This window comes from Pogoniulus pusillus, chromosome 4, assembly GCF_015220805.1.
Source record: "Pogoniulus pusillus isolate bPogPus1 chromosome 4, bPogPus1.pri, whole genome shotgun sequence".
Classification (NCBI taxonomy): domain Eukaryota; kingdom Metazoa; phylum Chordata; class Aves; order Piciformes; family Lybiidae; genus Pogoniulus; species Pogoniulus pusillus.
In genome coordinates, this window is record NC_087267.1 from 18,998,984 (window position 1) to 19,017,574 (window position 18,591).

An 18,591-nucleotide genomic window follows, 5' to 3' on the forward strand; every position below is an offset into this window, starting at 1 on the left:
TGCAGCTGAGTGAGAGTGAGTCCAGAGGAGGCCACAAAGATGATCCAAGAACTGAAACACCTCTCCTACGAGGACAGGCTGAGGGAGCTGGCATTGTTCACCCTGGAAAAGAGAAGACTTCAGGGGGACCTTAGAACTGCCTTCTAGTAGCTGAAGGGATCCTCCAGGAAGGCTGCAGAGGACTTTTCCTGAGGGTGTCTAGAGACAGGACAAGGGGGAATAGTTTGAAGCTGAGGGAGAGCAGGGTTAGACTGCATCTTAGGAAGAAGTTCTTCAGTAGGAGGGTGGTGAGACTCTGGAATAGGCTGCCCAGGGAGGTTGTGGCTGCCTCTTCCCTGGGAGTGTTGGAGGCCAGGTTGGATGAGGCCTTGAGCAGCTGAATCTAGGTGAGAGTTGTCCCTGCCCATGGTGGGGAGGTTAGAGTAAATGATCTCTGAGATCTCTTCTGACCTTAGGCATTCTATGATGCTACGATCACGCCCAGCCAGAGGTTACTGGGTGCTGTAGGCTGGATGTCCTGCCTGTTTATTGCACAAAACAGGAATGGTTAATTCTGAGACCACTGTATGTGAGGAAATCCTGTACAATTCCAGCATTACAGCTTGCAATATCAGTGCCCTTCTGGGCCAGTAAGTCCATACATTAAAATATTCTTTGTGTACTGCACCAAGAAATTTCAACATCTCATTAAACTTCCAAAATCTGGTAGCAGAAGGCACTCTCTGACCACTGTCAAAAAAGCTAATTTGGAAAGCTCTACAGCAGAAAGCAGGAGCTTCTCTGTGTGCTTAAGGGTTTCAATACCTGCACTTCTCTGAGTGCCAGCTTCCTGGCAAGGTATGAATTATTCTCTGGATTATTACTCTCTGAATAAGCCTTTGAAAATATTCCTATCCTGTACTTCTGGATTTTAGAGAAGGTGTTTCAAAACATCTTCATTACGCTTGCAGTCACAGATCTCAGCCTATTTACTAAGGGCCAAGAATTTATATTGAAGCAGTGGTTAGAATTCTGGGCAGGCATCAGAGGATTCAAGTGAATTTTAGGGTACCTGCGTGTTGTGCAGTCAGCTGACAAAAAGTGCTCTCAGTCTAACCCTGTGCTTCTGTAACAGCAGTAGACAACACTGGAGGGAAGCTGTGTGTGTGATTTACTTCTGAGTGAGACTTTTGCAGAAGCATTTGCTTTAGAGTGGCAGAATAAAAGTATTTTTTATTCAAGGCCCAGTGAAAACAGTTCATAGAGTCATGGATTCACAGAATGGTTTAGGTTCATAGAATGGTTTAGGCTGGAAGAGACCTTAAAGACCGTCCAGTTCCAATCCCCTTGCCATGGGGGGATTTCACTAAACCAGGTTGCTCAAGGCCTCGTCTGACCTAGCTCTAAGGCTTCTCTGGAGCCTTCTCTTCTCCAGGCTGAACAAACAGTCTCAGCTCTCGCAGCCTGTCCCTTTAGGGAGGTTCTCCAGTCCTCTGATCATCTTCTGTGGCCTCCTTTGGACCCACTCCAGCAGTTCCACGTCCCTCTTATGCTGAGGCACCAGAACTGGAAGCAATGCTGCAGGTGAGGTCTCACAGAGCAGGGAGGCAGAATCCACTCCCTGTCCTGCTGCTCTCCCTGCTTTGGATGCAGCCCAGCACAAGGCTGCCTTCTGGGCTGCCGATGACCACTGCTGGCCCGTGGTGATTTTACCATCAATTGACACCCCCAAGTCCTTCTCCTTGAGACTGCACAGACCCAAACACACACAACACCTGGAAACTTCTGATGATGAGTCTGCATTTAAAACTGATTCCAGTAACTAAGAGATACAACAACACTTTGGGAACCCTGAATGTATTCTAGGGACTTAAACTGACAGCTTATCTTTAATGTATCTTCACTTCCACTTTGAAGTGCAGTGCTGGGTGGGAGGCTGACAAATGTTCACCCTTGCTTTTCTTATATATTTCACCCACAATCACAGAATGTTAGGGGCTGGAAGGGACCTCCAAAGATCACCCAGTCCAACCCCCCCCCGCCAGAGCAGGATCACCTGAAGTAGATCACACAGGACAATATCCAGGCAGGTTTTCAGCATCTCCAAAGATGCTCCATAACCTTCCTGGGCAGCCTGTTCCGGTGTTCTGTCACCCTACTAGGGAAAAAATATTTTCCTCATGCTTACATGGAGCTTTCTATGCCTCAGCTTGCACCCACTGTCCCTTGTCCTGTTGCTGAGCATCACCAAGCAGAGTCTGCCTCCATGCTCTTGGCACTCACCCTTTACATACTTATCAACACAAATGAGGTCACCCCTCAGGCTCCTTCTCACCAAGCTAAAGAGCTCCAGCTCTCTCAGGCTCTCCTCATAAGGAAGATGTTCCACTGCCTTCAGCATCTTTGTGACCCTGCACTGGACTCTTTCAAGCAGTTCCATGAGGTCCTTCTTGAACTGAAGGTTCCAGAACCGGACACAATGTTCCAGATGTGGCCTCACCAGGGCAGAGTAGATGGGGAGGAAAACCTCTCTTGACCTACTACCCACAGCCCCTCTAATACACTCCAGAATGGCATTAGCCTTCTTGGCCACAAGGGCACGTTTCAACAGGATTCTCTTATTTTCTACAGTGAGAACAGAGATTCTCTTCTCTGTGTGCAGCTCTAGCAGAATGTTGCCTCAATGCATATTTCCCCACAGAAACAGCTGTTTGCTCACTCAGAAACATGCTGAGATCATTATTTGCAAAGCACCCCAAATCTTCTGCAATGCTATTTTCTATCAGATCTGCTGTTATGGCTATTAGCAGTACTGAGTGGCAGACAAAAATGGGAAAGAATGTGCTTTTATCCAACACCTCCAATTAATTAGGCTTCTGCTCTCACAAGCTGCTCATAAACTTATTTTAATTGACTAGCTCAGCAAATAGGGATGAACTTGAAAATACTTAACGAAAGAAAAATGCATGTTCATTTTTTTTCTATGAAGAAGAGATCCCTCCACAATAACCAGTTGGCAAAAGCCATGGTTTTAGTTTAGCAACTGCTTAATACTAGGAAAAAAAGATGACATTTCCATATTCTGTTTCTCTCTGCTCTGTGAAAAAAAAAAAATCTCTTGGAACTGATGTTAATAACTACCTCAGCAGTTACTTCTAAAAAGGCATGGGGCCAAGCCTGCTGTTTCTGTGATGTAATAGGAAAGAGGACAGTTTGAAAATAGAGTTGTTATATAATTAAAAGCCTTAGTGATTTCCAGAATCACAGGGGTTGGAAGGGATCTCCAAAGATCCTCCAGTCCAACCTCCCTGACAGAGCAGGATCACCCAGGGCAAGTCCCACAGGAGCACATCCAGGTGGCTTTGGAATGCCTCCAGAGAAGACGACTCCACAACCTCTCTGGGCAGCCTGCTCCAGGGATCTGGCACCTTCACTGGGAAAAAGTTTTCCCTTCTGTTCCTGTGGGACCTCCTCTGCTCCAGCTTGCCCCCAACTCCCCTTGTCCTATCATAGGACATCACTGAGCAGAGCCTGGCTCCATCCTCCCAACACCTTTATCCACATGAATGAGGGCAGCCCTCAGGCTCCTCTGCTCCAAGCTAAAGATCCCCAGCTCACTCAGCCTGTTTTAGGCAGTCACCAACAGGCTGCTCTGGAAAAGCACAGAACAAGCCTTTTGCCATTTCAGAGCACCTTCCACCCAAATTTTCAGCATGCTTTACAAATGCAAAACCTCAAGAGGACAGTAAATGCCCCCTGACATGTGCTGCTCTAAGCAGCACACCATGATCACACCATGGGAAGAGATGGCTCAGAGGCCAGAGACATGGTGGGGCCATTCTCCAGCAAGGCTGAGGGCCTATACACAGGACAGACGAGTTGTTTCCAGCATCTCTCCATACAATGATTGTCCTCTGGCTTCCCAAACAGTGCACAGCCACCATTCTGCCCCTACAGACTATTTATTTACAGTTCAAGTGGCATTAGCTGACAAAAGTGGAATAGGCTGGATGTTAGGGGGAAGTTCTTCACAGAGTGATTTCCCATTGGAATGGGCTGCCCAGGGAGGTGGTGGAGGCACCATCCCTGGAGGTCTTCAAGAAAAGACTGGATAAGGCACCTAGTGCCATGGTCTAGTTGACTGGATGGGTTTGGGTGCTAGGCTGGACTGGATGATCTTGGAGGTCTCTTCCAACCTGGTTGATTCTATCATTCTATGATCTGCTGTAGTGGCCACCGGGGCCGAAGAAGCTTTCCAGCTAAATTCAGGACCTGATCCAGGCCTGGGCAGGAAACTGAATTGCCACATCATGCTTTCAGGACAGGGTTGTGACACAGCAACGCTGTAGTAGGTAACTTTCCCAAAGATTTCAGCTATCAGTTATTTACTGGAGGGAAGGATTCTGTTTCCTGGGGTCAATGTATGAAATACTTCACCTACAGTATCTTCAAACACATTTTAACTAAATAGAACATACATCTAACTACATAACTAAATATTTTCCTCAAAGTCATCAAGAGACTTAAGAGGAGCAATTCACAAGCTATGGAAGTCAACAGTACACCTCAGCTTGGCATCAGTGGCTTTGAGGAATCACAGAATGGTCAAGGTCAGAAGGGACCTCCAAAGCTCATTCAATTCCAACCCCAAGAAGGTCCAGACAATCCAATACAGCACAAATCATGAAGCACAGGCAGCATTTCTGGATCCTTAGCAAACCTCACACATCAGAAGAGAATTTAGGAGCCACTCTTGCACTGAGCAGTAGTTTCATTAAAATAATTTCTCTTCATCTTTCGTTGTGACAGAGAACACCACAGGGACTGTGACACGGTTCTGCTTCGTAAATAATTCGATGTATTCACTGAAATCAAGCATTTCCTAACTGTTTGCAAACACTTGGGGAAAAAAGGAGCAGCTGTGAAATGAGTCAGAACTTTCTAGATAGTATCTCTCAGCTCTTCAATAATTTATGTATGTTCCTAAAATCTGAACATTTTATATACGGGGGAAAAAAATCCCACCAAAAACCAGGCAACCCAACCAAAAACCTTACAAATACATTAGCTTCAATAATTCTGTCTCACACACTGCAGCCTGACTGCTCAGACCCACTCAGGAGCTTCCTGACTCTCCTCTGTACCCATGCTAAAGGCAAGGGAATTCTTACACAAAAATTACTGCCCCTGTGGCATCTTACAGAAAAGGTTTAGAATAGTATTGGACAATGGGAATCAAATGAATGGGAAGAGCTTAACCACAGCATCACAGAAAGTATGGGGTTGGAAGGGACCTCCGGAGATCATCCAGTCCAACACCCCTGCCAGAGCAGGACCACCCAAGGCAGGTCACACAGGAACACATCCAGGTGGGTTTGTAAAGACTCCAGAGAAGGAGACTCCACAAGCTCTCTGAGCAGCCTGCTCCAGGGCTCTGACACCCTCACTGTAAAGAAGCTTCTCCTCGTGTTGGGATGGAACCTGCTGTGATCCAGCTTGGACCTGCTGCTGCTTGTGCTATCAGTGTGCAGCAGCATGAAGAGCCTGGCACCTTCATCTGAACACTCACTCCTCAGATATCGATAGACATTGATAAGGTCCCCTCTCAGCCTTCTCCTCTACAGAGCAAACAGACCCAGGTCTCAGTCTTTCTTCATAAGAGAGATGAGTTCAAGTCCCCCAGTCATCCTCACAGCTCTCCACTGGACTCTCTCCAGCAGGTCCCTGTCTCTCTTGAACTGGGGGGCCCCAAAGTGGACACAGTATTCCAGGTATGGTCTCATCAGGGCAGAACAGTGCAAGAGGAGAGCCTCCCTAGCCCTGCTGGACATACTAGATCTGATTAGCAGCAAAGACAAAGAGATGGGTCTGGGTACATCAAAGGTGTTCTGCACCTTCACAGGCATGTTCCATACAAGGATGTTTGGAATTTCAGAGGCTTAGTGCTGTCAAATACCTTGAGTGTTAGACAAATGCTTCATAACCGAATGCACCAGGAAAATGAGAGCTTTCCATCAGAAGCTATCTGTTTCCCTCGGATGCAGGATCATGCCCTCTGTTCCCGCAAACTGCAGTGCCCTCACTGACGACATTTGTGTTGGGTTGCTGCTGTCACCTGTGAGGTTTGCTTAGGCAGCACTCCGGATGCTAACAAGCCCTAACAGCCCTTGTTCAAGAGAACAATGGCAGCACTTGGAATCTCTCAAAGCCTCCCCAAGGAGAAAAACAAACCCAGGCTTCATCTCTGGCTGCCTGGTACGCTGCCCTAGTGCAGATACAGCCTTACAAAACAACGTCAAGCAGGAACGAAGAACTGCTCCTGCACTTGGAAGCTCTCAAAGCTTCCACAAGGAGAGAATCAAACCCAGGCTTCGCCTCTGGCTGCCGTGCATGCTGCACTTGTGCCCTTAAGCAAAGGCTGAAGGAGATGTGTTTTTACAGAACAGCCTCAAGCAGGAAGGAAGAACTGCTCCTGAGTACCGTGAGCGGTTTGTTTTGTGGGCCCAAGCGCTGCCCCTCCCACTGGCTGCCCAGCCGAGCCGTGGCACGCAGCCCGCTGGCCTGGCTGCCCAGACCTAAGGTGGCTGCGGGCCGGACCCGCCTGGCTGAGAGGCTCTCACGCTGGGCTGCGTTTCTCAGCTCCCCACAGCAGAAATGACGACTACCAGAGCCCAGTGCCCAGAAACCACGGTGAGGTCTGCATCCAAGGGAGATGAAACCTGTGTGGAAGTGGCAACCCCACCGGGGGGCTCCTGAGGTAAGCCTTGCGTGAAACAAATGCTGCAGGGCACTCCTGATCCCTCACCACGCCTAAGAGCAAAAACATCCTGGGCTGGACCGTCTGAGAGATGAGTGTCTGCAACAAGAGGAGGTGAAGCTGTGACAAATTAGGGATTGCTCCCTGTTAAGAGCTCAGAATATGTGTCAGGTTTATCTTATCTTGTTAGAGGTACTTAAAAGGGTTCTATCTGTCTTAAAGGAAGCGTTTCGTAAGCACTCCTAACTTATCTCCATGATTTAGTGCAGGCTGTGCGCAAGCAGAGGACAAAAACCCCAGAAGAATTATCAAGGACACTCCTCAGGTATTTACTTGTTTTAGGATGTTGAACGTTGAATCTTCTTTCTGAAGGGCTTGAACTTGTGTCCCTCAGCTGACGGCTTTGTTAAACGCCTTTGGACACAAAATGTGACCCACAAATTACACAGAATCACAGAACCTTAGAGGCTGGAAGGGACGCCCAGAGATCATCCAGTCCAACCCCACTGCCAAGGCAGGATCCCCTAGGGTAGTTCAGACAGGAATGCATCCAGGTGGGTTTTGAAAGGCTCCAAGAGGCAGACTCCACAACCTCTCTGGGCAGCCTGCTCCAGGGCTCTGGCACCCTCGCTGTAAAGAAGTGTCTCCTTATGTTGAGATGGAACCTTCTATGCTCCAGTTTGTAGCCATTGCTCCTTGTCTTTTTGCTGCACACCACTTGACAGCCACCCCTCAGATATTTACAAACACTGATCAGATCCCCTCTCAGCCTTCCATTTTCCAGACTAAATAGCCCCAGGGCTCTCAGTCTCTCTGCACAGGGGGGAGAGATGCTCAAGTCCTCCAGTCATCCTCACAGCTTTCTGCTGGACTCTCTCCAGCAGGTCCATGTCTCTCTTGAGTTGGGGAGCCCAAAACTGGACACAGTATTCCAGGTGTGGTCTCACTAGGGCAGAGTAGAGGGGAGGAAAACCTCCCTAGCCCTGCTGGATGCACTTTTCTTGATGCACCCCAAGATGCCACTGGCTCTCTTGGCCACAAGAGCACACTGCTGGCCCATGCAGAACTTGCTCTCCACCAGCACTCCAAGGTCCTTCTCCACGGAGCTGCTTTCCAGCAGGGCAGCCCCTAACCTATATTGGTGCCTGTCATTATTCCTCCCCAAATGCAGGACCCTGCACTTGTCCTTTTTGAATTGAGCACGTCTATCTTTGCTTGTCTAGGTGATGTCCAACTTTTCAAAGCTATGTCTTTCCCATTTCCCCTCAAGCCCTGTGGAAGCACAAAATGCAACTCAGCACACTAACCGATGCAGAGAACAGAATCACAACCTTCCTGTCTAAGCACTTGGCCAACCACAAGCAACCATCTGAGTAATGCTTACAAGCAGTTTTGGATGGACAACCCCTTCCCTGCACAGAGCACCTTAAACAAACCACTTGATTTTGAAGTCAACTAGATTTGGCTTTTTATTATGTGCCACAGAGTGTCACACCTAACCTAGGTGACACCACTGACAGCAAGTCAGTTCCTTACATAAACCAGGACAACAACATTAATCACAGTCACAAGGCTGGGAAAACAACATTCAGCAGACACCTTCTTCACAACTGCCATCTCCAATCCCAACCCACAAATTTCCATTTTTGGAAAACTGAATTTTCACTCTGAAATAGACTTAAATCCTTGGGAATTTCTTCCTTTTCAACAGACCTGCAATAAGCCACACTATGGACAAATTAAGCACCGAGAAAGAATGTTTGTCAGGGACGTTCTAAGCCTCGACATGGAACTAAAATTCACTTTGCAGAAATGCAGCTGCTGTCAATAGTTGTAGTTGGTAGAGAAACATCCTTTGCCTTTTGTGCCATCAGGCTTTCATTTGCAGTCATTTTCATGAAAAAATCCAGTCACTTTAAACTTTAGATCTAGCTAAAGATGTCCCTGCTCACTGCAGTGGGGCTGGACAAGATGACAAGCTTCAGGAGTCCCTTCCAACTCAAGGCATTCTAGGATTGTAGCCTTTCAGTGAGGAGTGGACCTCCCTGATCAGCTGCTTTCCATTTGGAGTACTGCACACTGCAGGCACAACAAAGACCCTGAAAAGAAGGCTCACACACACCCCAGCTGCACCAGCCTCGGCACCCACCAAGCACAAAGCCCAGTGCAGTACCCAGACCATGTTTGAGCAGCAGCACTCTGAAAAGGTGAGGGAAGAACCACCAAACCCCATTGCTTTCACTGCTAGAGCCCAGTTTGACTATTTGTACTCATGCACCAAACCCAAAGGCCCTTGGAGTGCAGTGGGGTGACCAGGGCGGTGACACCGATCTGGCACTTGTAGCACAGGGAGCGCTCCTCATGAATTACAGATGAGAAGCTCAGGTGGCCAGGCACAGAGCTCCCTCTGTACAACCTTTTGTCTTCTCAGGTGACCAGCGCTCCTTGTAGATTTACTCCAGTGTCATCTTTTTACCTGAGACTAAAGCTTTCGCTGCTTAAACATTCATTAACGAGTTTAAAGCAGGGTTTCGGGTGGTAGAGGGAGCAGATCTTTGCCAGAGCTTGACGGTGTGTTCCTCCTTGTGTCCCATTATTCATGATGCTACTGCTACAGGCCCTGATTTGGCATAAATGGAAGTCATGGGAGAACTGTTAGGATGAGCAACCAGAAGAGCACAGGAAAAGAATGCCTCCTCAGTTGGTGTTAAAGACACAATTTAATATCACATTTTTTGATTCTGAAGCCTCTTGGGAGTGCAAATGTGCAACATTTTCTCTGAGGAGTGACAAGCTGAGCCCTAACAGCTTGAAAAGAGTCTTTAAAACCAGTTTCTTCACATCCTCTGCACAATTCCATTCCAGTTCCCCAAATATAAAAAACCATCAACTCTTCTCTCCAAATTCATGTGCCTTACACTTCCTTTTAACTCCTATTTAAAACCTACTAAAATCTTTTACTGCCTCGGAAGATAATGTTTTGTGCCTGCTCTGGGACGTTGTAAGATGAGCATTTAGAACCTTTTGGGCAAGAAGGTCCAGTTTAACCCTGCTCTCCCCCAGCTTCAAACCATTCCCCCTTGTCCTGTCTCTAGGCACCCTCAAGAAACGTATCTCTGCAACCTTCCTGCAGGATCCCTTTAGGTACTGGCAGGCAGCTCTAAGGTCCCCCTGGAGTTTTCTCCATGCTGAACAACCCCAGCTCCCTCAGCCTATCCTCATGGAAGAGGTGCTCCAGCCCTTGGATCATCTTCGTGGCCTCCTCTGGACTCACTTGAACAGCTTTGTGTTCTTCTTGTGAGAGGGACACCAGAATTGGATGCTGTTTCAAACATTTACTGCCACCTTGGAATTTCTTCAAGATTGATGCTAGGTATTTGTTCATCTGGCTGTGAACAACTTATTCCATTAGCAAAAAGAGAAAGAAAAAAGATGAGGAAGCAGCTAAGGAAGCAAGAATCCCTATGTGTATGTAACATCAAAAGATCTTCCAGGCCACAATATCGGTACCAAGAGCGCTTAGAAGGCCTGAGGCAATCCACATGGGCCCTACTATCAATTTATCCACTAGGTGTCACAAAGCCATCACACAAGCAAATAAAGAGCAGTTACAGGCAAAACGTGTCCCTGTGCTGCTTCCAAAGGAGAGCTGTTAGCAGAGCAGATGCAGGGAAATGTCACGAGTCTCATGAATATCCATCGTGCCAGGAGAGCATGGGAACCTGAGCCATGATACACAAGAGCTGGTGCTAACATGCTGTGTGTTGTGTAATGGCTGCACAGGCAGGCAGAGAAATGTGCCATTAAAAAAAACATCTTCCTGAGTCCTCAAAGAGGCCTTACAAGTGCTCAGAGTCACAGAGCTGCTTCCTGCTTTCTAATGCTCCAGCAACTGGGCTGATGTATTACCACAGAATCCTAGAGTCATTCAGCTTGGAAAAGACCCTCGAGATCATCAGATCAATCCAAGGTCACTGCTAAACCACAGCACTAAGCCTTAGCAATTAACAAAATCACAGGATGTTAGGGGTTGGAAGGGACCTCTGAAAACCATCCAGTCCAACCCCCCTGCCAGAGCAGGATCACCAAGGGCAGGTCACACAGGAATACATCCAGGTGGGTTTGGAATGACTTCAGAGAAGGAGACTCCACTGGGCAGCCTGTTCCAGTGCTACTGCCCTCACAGTGACATTTTTTTTTTCCTTAAATTATGAAGGTTAGGGCAAAAATTTACCCAATCATTCTGTAGCCATTATTAGTGAGAAATTATTCTCTGCACTGGAGCTATTTTAGTTCTTAAAGATACCTGATCTACTCTGAATTCATAATTACATGTGCACTTGTACTCATCCACAACACTGACTTTAGCACTGCTGAAACAGGCCTTTAGGTTTCAAGAAATGGTTCTTTAAGGACAGGAACATTTCCAGAGTTGCAGAAACCTTTTAATTTGGGCCACATACTCCAGTGTGAATTTATGATCACCTGTACTCACCACTAACCCACAGTTAAAAGGGTTGTGATCCACAGTATCACAGTATCACAGTATCATCAGGGTTGGAAAAGACCTCATAGATCATCAAGTCCAACCCTTTACCACAGAGCTCAAGACTAGACCATGGCACCAAGTGCCACGTCCAACCTTGCCTTGAACTGCCCCAGGGACAGAGACTCCACAATGGTTTGGGCTGGAAGGGACCTCAAAGATCATCTCATCTCAAACTGCCTGCAGCGAGCAAGGACACCTTCTACTAATCGCTAGTGAGCAGTGAGAAGGAACTGGTTAATCTTTGTCTGGTGTCTACTCTGGAGAACCAACACAGTACAGAACCTTCTCTGCAGCCAGTGTGAAATCCCAGTGCAAAGAGCACCACAGGAAAATCCTGCTTTCGGCTATGTTGTTGGCTTGGGGTTTCTTTCAGTGGTATTTTGTGGTTAACCTCCTCTCGCGCTAGGACAGCACTTTCCTCTGACCAGTGGTCTTTGTGGTACACACCACAGCATTCAGGAGTTCCCATAAAGGTCCAGCAGTAGTGCTGTGCAGAGGCATTAGTGGGCTCTCAGTAACAAATGACTCACAGAAAGCTAACCTAGCAAACCACGAGGTCACCTTCTAGAAGGAGATCAGAAGGCTGCAGGCCACATACAAGAGGCCACCTGTGGACTCTGCTGTTAATTTATATGATTAGAACACAAACCTGGAGAAATATAAGCAACAGTATTAGCTTCTGCCTCCCCCCTTCAACCTTTCTTCATGTAAGAACAGCAAACTGCTCCTGTGCACTCCTCCTTCCACACATTTGCAGGAAGGCTCTGATCATGAGCCAGCAGTGTGCCCAGGTGGCCGAGAGAGCCAGTGGCATCCTGGCCTGCATCAGGAATGGTGTGGTCAGCAGGAGCAGGGAGGTCATTCTGCCCCTGTACTCTGCACTGGTTAGACCTCACCTTGAGTACTGTGCTCAGTTCTGGGCCCCCCAGTTTAAAAGGGACGTTGAGATGCTTGAGTGTGTCCAGAGAAGGGCGACGAGGCTGGTGAGAGGCCTTGAGCACAGCCCTACAAGGAGAGGCTGAGGGAGCTGGGGTTGTTTAGCCTGGAGAAGAGGAGGCTCAGGGGAGACCTTATTGCTGTCTACAACTACCTGAGGGGTGGTTGTGGCCAGGAGGAGGTTGCTCTCTTCTCTCAGGTGGCCAGCACCAGAACAAGAGGACACAGCCTCAGGCTGCACCAGGGGAAATTTAGGCTGGAGGTGAGGAGAAAGTTCTTCACTGAGAGAGTCATTGGACACTGGAATGGGCTGCCCGGGGAGGTGGTGGAGTCGCCGTCCCTGGGGCTGTTCAAGGCAGGATTGGATGTGGCACTTGGTGCCATGGTGTAGCCTTGAGCTCTGTGGTAAAGGGTTGGACTTGATGATCTGTGATAATTCTCTACACCTCTCCAGGCTCTTTTATCAAAACCAACTCTGAATTATTCTAAACACACAGGCCAGGTCTTCCTGTGCCATAGTAAGGCCAAAAAAAAAAAGCATCTACCTCCTTAGAGAAAGCATGAAAAAAGACTAACACTGCTTGACTATCCATGCTGCTTTCTGGCTCATCTCCCCCATCTGGTAGGACTGACAAGAGCTGTGCCACCATTAAAAAAGGAAGGAAGTTCCCTTCTCTAAATTAGTTTTGGAGTTCAGAATCTTATTAAGAGGGAAAAAAAAAACCAAAACAAAACAAAACAAAGTCAGAAAACAAAAAGAAAGAGGCCAGAATCCTATTAAGAAAAAAAAAAAGGCATTTTGTTCAAAATGAGGAAAAATATGTGAATGATCTAAAAAGATTCCACTCAGATGCAGGAAGACTGAAGAGAACTTTACAAACTGAAGTCTCTTTAAATTATGTCTTGCTAACAAGTGGGAGAAACAGCAGAAGAATTGCTGAGCATGAGAAAAATCAATCCTGCTAGGCTCACTCTCTTCCTACCAAGGATGCAGCACTGGGGCCTATGACTCAGGTTATTAAAGTCTTTGTTCAGGATTGATTAAAGTTCATTTCAGTAACATCAGCAGGGAACCCTGGCTCCAATGAGCTTAATATTGAGAGTGCTAAAGACTGCATTCTTACAGCAGAAATTTCAAGTGTGTTCTTCCAGGCCTTCTGACAAATACAGAACTCACAGTGAATTTAATCCAGTGACAAATATTTGTCCTTTAGAAAAACTCAAACACTGGGAGATATTCCCTCTGAATTCTTAGTGCTCAAGACATAAACTTTAATTAATACAAAGCGGCTCAGGTCGGAAAAGCCCTCAGAACTCATCTGCCTCAATCTCCCCACCACAGGCAGGGACACCTCTCAAAAAGATATGGCTGCTCAAGGCCTCATCCAACCTGGCCTTCAATACCCTCAGGCAGGAGACAGCCACAGCCTCCTGGGAAGCCTATCCCAGAGTCTCACCACCCTCTTACTGAAGAACTTCCTGAGGAAAAGCCCCTCTGCAGCCTTCCTGGAGGATCCCTTCAGGGATTGGAAGGCAGCTCTAAGGTCCCTCTGAAGCATTCTCTTCTCTAGACTGACCAACCCCCACTTCCTCAGGCTGTCCTCATAGCAGAGATGCTCCAGCCCTTGGATTATCTTTGTGACCCTGCTCTGGCCTCACTCCACCAGCTCTGTGTCCTTCTTACGCTAGGGACACCAGAGCTGGAGGAAGGATTGGAGGTGAGGTCTCAGCAGAGCAGAGTCAAGGGGCAGAATCCCTTCTCTTGCCCTTGCTGCCCGCACTCTTGCTGCAGCCCAGCACAGGGCTGCATGTGGGCACTGCTGGCTCATGGGTGGCTTCTCAGCAATCAGTGCACCCAAGGATCTCCCAGGATATCTCACAGCGGTGGAGACCTACTCTTGCAGGTTTCTGAGATATGCCAAGAGCTTGTGATTTGAGGTAACTGGTACCAACAGAAGCCTCAAAAGAGGGATTATCCAGCACGCCTTGGGAGAGCATGGTTCAGGACCCAGTACTGCCTAATGTGCACTACAGGACTTTCTGAAAGTACTGCCTGGTGAGCCCTCTATTACAGCTTGCAGCAAGAGAAAGAAAAGAGAAACACTGAAGGGGAACAGTTCATGGATGAGCTGCATTGTCTTCCAAACACTCAGCCAAACAAGTCTTTGGAAAAGAGCAGAGAATCAGGTGGGAAGGAAAGTGGTCCTTTGGGTATGCAATCTGAGTGAGCTGGATCACTTCACAACTGTGCCATACATTTCCTTCATCATCTTGGGTCAAGTTTCCAGAAAGTAAGTGCAATGCTCCTGGCTTCTTTAGATGCTAAAGTAAACAGTCAGACTTCCAAAGGCCAACTGCAGTGTGGCTGTTGGACTCCCTGTAAACGTTAGAAGATGAGCTGACTCGTGCTGAATACTTTCAAACATCCGGCCTCGGCTTTTGAGGCTGCACATCTTAAACTACTCACATCTGTGCTTCACTTCAACACCTGTGAAACATTATGGTCCTACCTCTACAAGCTGAGGAGAACAGATTCCTTATATCCACGAACCAGCCTTGACAATCTTCAGTCATAAGCCCATGTAAGAATGTAGACATTGCAGGGAGTTTGACCTTCAGGTCAACCCTCTGGGAACAGAGGGCACTTTTTGCCTCTTTCTCTAACTGACACAAGTGCTCCCTCTAACAAGTGACCGTGTTGAGTTCAACTGCTCACTGTGCAAGTTATTATTATAGAGAACCTCATTTGAAAGCAGAAATCACAGATCCCTCCCTAAACTCAAGAGTGGGTTTTGTCAGCAACAGGATACTTAACCAAACAACTAAGATCCTGTCTTTGAGAAATTAAGACTATGTCAGTATGGACATCTTTATATTGTCTTCAGACTCATTAAGTGTCTTAAAACGAAAATACCTTAAAATGAAAATACCTAATCTCCTATAAAGCTCTCCAGTTTGATTAAAATGTACCTAAAGCATTTGGACTTGGATGTGTTAGGAGTAATCACTTGATTGCTTAGAGTGCAAGTTCTAACTCAGGAGGAAAGCTTCTACAAAGACAGGCTGAAGAGTGTTGGGGTTGTTCAGCCTGGAGAAGGGAAGGCTCCAGGGAGACCTTACAGCAGCCTTCCAGTACCTGAAGAGGGCTACAAGAGAGCTAGCGAGGGACCTTTTCACTAAGGCATAGAGTGACAGCATGAGAGGTGATGGCTTCAAACTGGAAGCAGCTGGATTTAGACTGGACATTAGGAAGAAATTCTCCACAAGGGTGGTGAGGCACTGGCATGGATTCTGGAGCCTGGAAGCAGTCAAACCAGGTTTGATGGGGCCTTGAGCAACCTGGTCTCACCAGGGAGGTGTCCCTGCCCGTGGCAGGAGGTTGGAACCAGACGATCTTTGCAGGTCTTTTCCAACCAAAAGCATTCTATGTTTCTAATGGACACACTGCACACCAAACCCCTTGCACTGGAGCTAAGTCTTGCAGCATTCTGGCTGAAGCCACACAGTGTTTCCTGAACCTATTTTTCCAGAAAAAAATGGAAGCTCTTTAATTCACTGCTCATTAGGGTGAGACTGGCACAGGTAACAACCTGAAGTATCCACAAAAGTTCTCATTTTTCTCTCTCAGGTGTGCTTGGCAGAAGCTGCAAGCCAAAGGCCTTGTCAGCACGAATTTCACAACCACTGACTCCACATTCTGCAGCCATTTTTTGCTATGAAACAGTTAAATTTGCTAAGTTTGACTTAAAAGACCCATTGGAAGAGGCTGCCCAGGGAAGTGGTGCAATCACCATCCCTAAATGTCTTTAATGGTTGTTCAGATGTGGAGTTTAGTGCTATGGTTTAGTGGTGACCGTGGTAGAGCAGGGTTCATGGTTGGACCTGATATCTCAAGGGGATTTTCCACACTGAATGATTCTGTGATCAGGAAGATGTATCAGTAACTTCCTGCAGACATGTAAGAGCAGAGAGGAAGTGGATCATTAATGCCAGACTATCACCCTTAAGATGGCAGGAATCAGGCACAATGAAACACAAGGTATGTGCTTTACCTATGCTAAGACACAGCTCTTCAGGGCTGCACTTGTGCAGGCACAACCCAACGCAGACAGAGGAAGTCTGGACTCGTGATTTTTTTTCCTATGGACATATTCCCAGGAATTTCTTTGCTTGAGAATGATGTATTTTAATATTTACTGTCCATAAAAACCTATAGCCTTTCCCTAGCATTCAACTCATTCTCCACACTCTCCACATCACCACCTTCTTTGAGGGATCAGTGACAGCATCCCACCAAAAGGTAATAGCCACTTGTTAGAATTGAAGTTGTGCCTGGGAAAGTATAGGCTGTTTGTTAGGAGGAAGTTCTTGCCAGAGAGGGTGATTGGCATTGGAATGGGCTGCCCAGGCAGGTGGTGGAGGCACCGTCCCTGGAGGTGTTCATGAAAAGCCTGGCTGAGGCACTTAGTGCCATAGTCTAGTTGACTGGATAGGGCTGGGTGCTAGGTTGGCCTGGATGATCTTGGAGGCCTCTTCCAACCTGGTTGATTCTATGATTACAAAGTCTATTAACTCCTGGTTTCACCTCTGCTAAAGTTTATCCTACTTCTTTTCAAACTCTAATGATATTAAAAATCAAATACCTTGCTACAGTGTGACTCAGAAATGCACAACATTCCTCTCTTCAACTCATGTTAAAGGAAAGAGATCCAAGGAGAGGCTAAAAGAATTCTCTATTCCACTCTCTACCTTTAGAAGGAACCTCAAGTGTCAAATGAGTAGGGCTCTTAAGGAAAATGGCAACAACTTCCCCAGTTACTTAAGGCAAAGACAGAAAAATGCTTGAGATGATTTAGAGTTCATGTTTAGCATGCAAGCAGCCAATATGTGACCTGATATTTGCTGAAGGAAATCAAAGAGACCTTCAGTGGGATGACAAAAGCAGAAGTATTCATTGTCTTGCACCAGAAGTTCCTCTTTGTCCTACAGAAAGATCTGCACAGTCCTCCTCTCAACATTAAGCAAAAAAAACCCAACAGAACGAGGGGTCACATCTCTTTTAACACTCTGTGCTAACTTGATCAACTGATGAAGGCCACCTGGTGCTGTTTCTGCAGGCCCTTCTGCATTATGGCTCACGTTCTTTAGGAACAAGCATCATTCACTGTTCACATGACCCGTGGGGTTTAAGTTACTTTGCAAAGTTAATTTGATGGTTAGAACCAACAGAGGAAGCTCCAGCTCAACCCGAGCACACACTTCTTCTTGGTGAGGGTGCCAGAGCCGTGGAGCAGGCTGCCCACAGAGGTAGTGGAGTCTCCTTCTCTGGAGACTTTCAAAACCCACCTAGATATGTTCTTGTGTGACCTGCCCAGGGTGCTCCTGGCTCTGGCAGGGAGGTTGGACTGGATGATACCTGGAGGTCCTTTCCAACCCCTGACACACAACCCCTGTGATCCTGTGAGGCTTACTGATCAGTGGGTTCAGTGGGCAGGCAGTCGATACAAATTTCATGCCTCAATGAAGTAACATTTAACCTCAGAGCTCAAGCAGCAGCCAGCCTTGTGCCAGTCTCTTAGCAGTTGCTGCACACACTGATTTTAGTGAAAGAAACTGAGAGAAATGAGTTGTTAGTAGTGCTGCTTTTGCACTCCTTGAATTACAAACCTATAGGATAACAAAGGTAAGAGAAGAGACCCTTCAAACAGTGCAAAACAGGCACTGCTACATCTCCTTATGCTTATGACAAAGAGAAAACGACAGGAGCCTTGCACTGAACATGTGGTGATTCAAATAAACCCATTAAATGGTTATTTTAAAGTCTGAGAATGTTTAAAGTCTCAACACATTGATAGTATCTGGACAGATTTCAGTCTGATACTGTGAGAAGGGTTGTTTTAAGTGGTCTCTGCCAGTTCACGAATGTGACTGCTATTTCCCTGCAGAAACACAGCTACAATGCAGCACAGCAGAGTCACAGGTGTATCTTAGAGAATTTCTATTTATAAAGACACAAATACCATAGAATCCTAGAATGAATCAGGTTGGAAGGGACCTCAGAGATCATCTACTCCAACCTCCCCACCACCGGCAGGGACACCTCTCAACTAGATTGAGCTGCTCAAGGCCTCATCCGACCTGGCCTTCAACACCCCCAGGCAGGAGGCAGCCACAACCTCCCTGGGCAGCCTATTCCAGAGTCTCACCATCCTCACACTCAAGAGCTTCTTCCTAAGCTCCAGTTTAACCCTGCTCTCCCTCAGCTTCAAACCACTCCCCCTTGTGCTGCTGCTTGACACCCTTATGAAAAATCTCTCTCCAGCTCTCCTGTAGGATCACTTTAGGTATTTGAAGGAACCCTTCAGGAATT

The 18,591-nt window shown here is 47.1% G+C and overlaps 1 long non-coding RNA gene across 2 annotated transcripts in view; it reads right to left on the bottom strand.

Annotated features, from left to right (window-relative positions):
* Nucleotides 1-18,591, bottom strand: part of LOC135174772 (uncharacterized) — a 131,199-nt gene that overhangs the window by 1,332 nt on the left and 111,276 nt on the right. The window contains exon 9 of one of the 2 annotated variants that reach the window (XR_010302082.1): nt 6,367-6,835. The exons of the other annotated variant lie outside the window; for it this stretch is intronic. This is a non-coding gene — a long non-coding RNA (uncharacterized LOC135174772). Of the gene's footprint in view, nt 1-6,366; nt 6,836-18,591 lie in introns of those variants that run through there. 2 annotated transcript variants of the gene reach the window in all.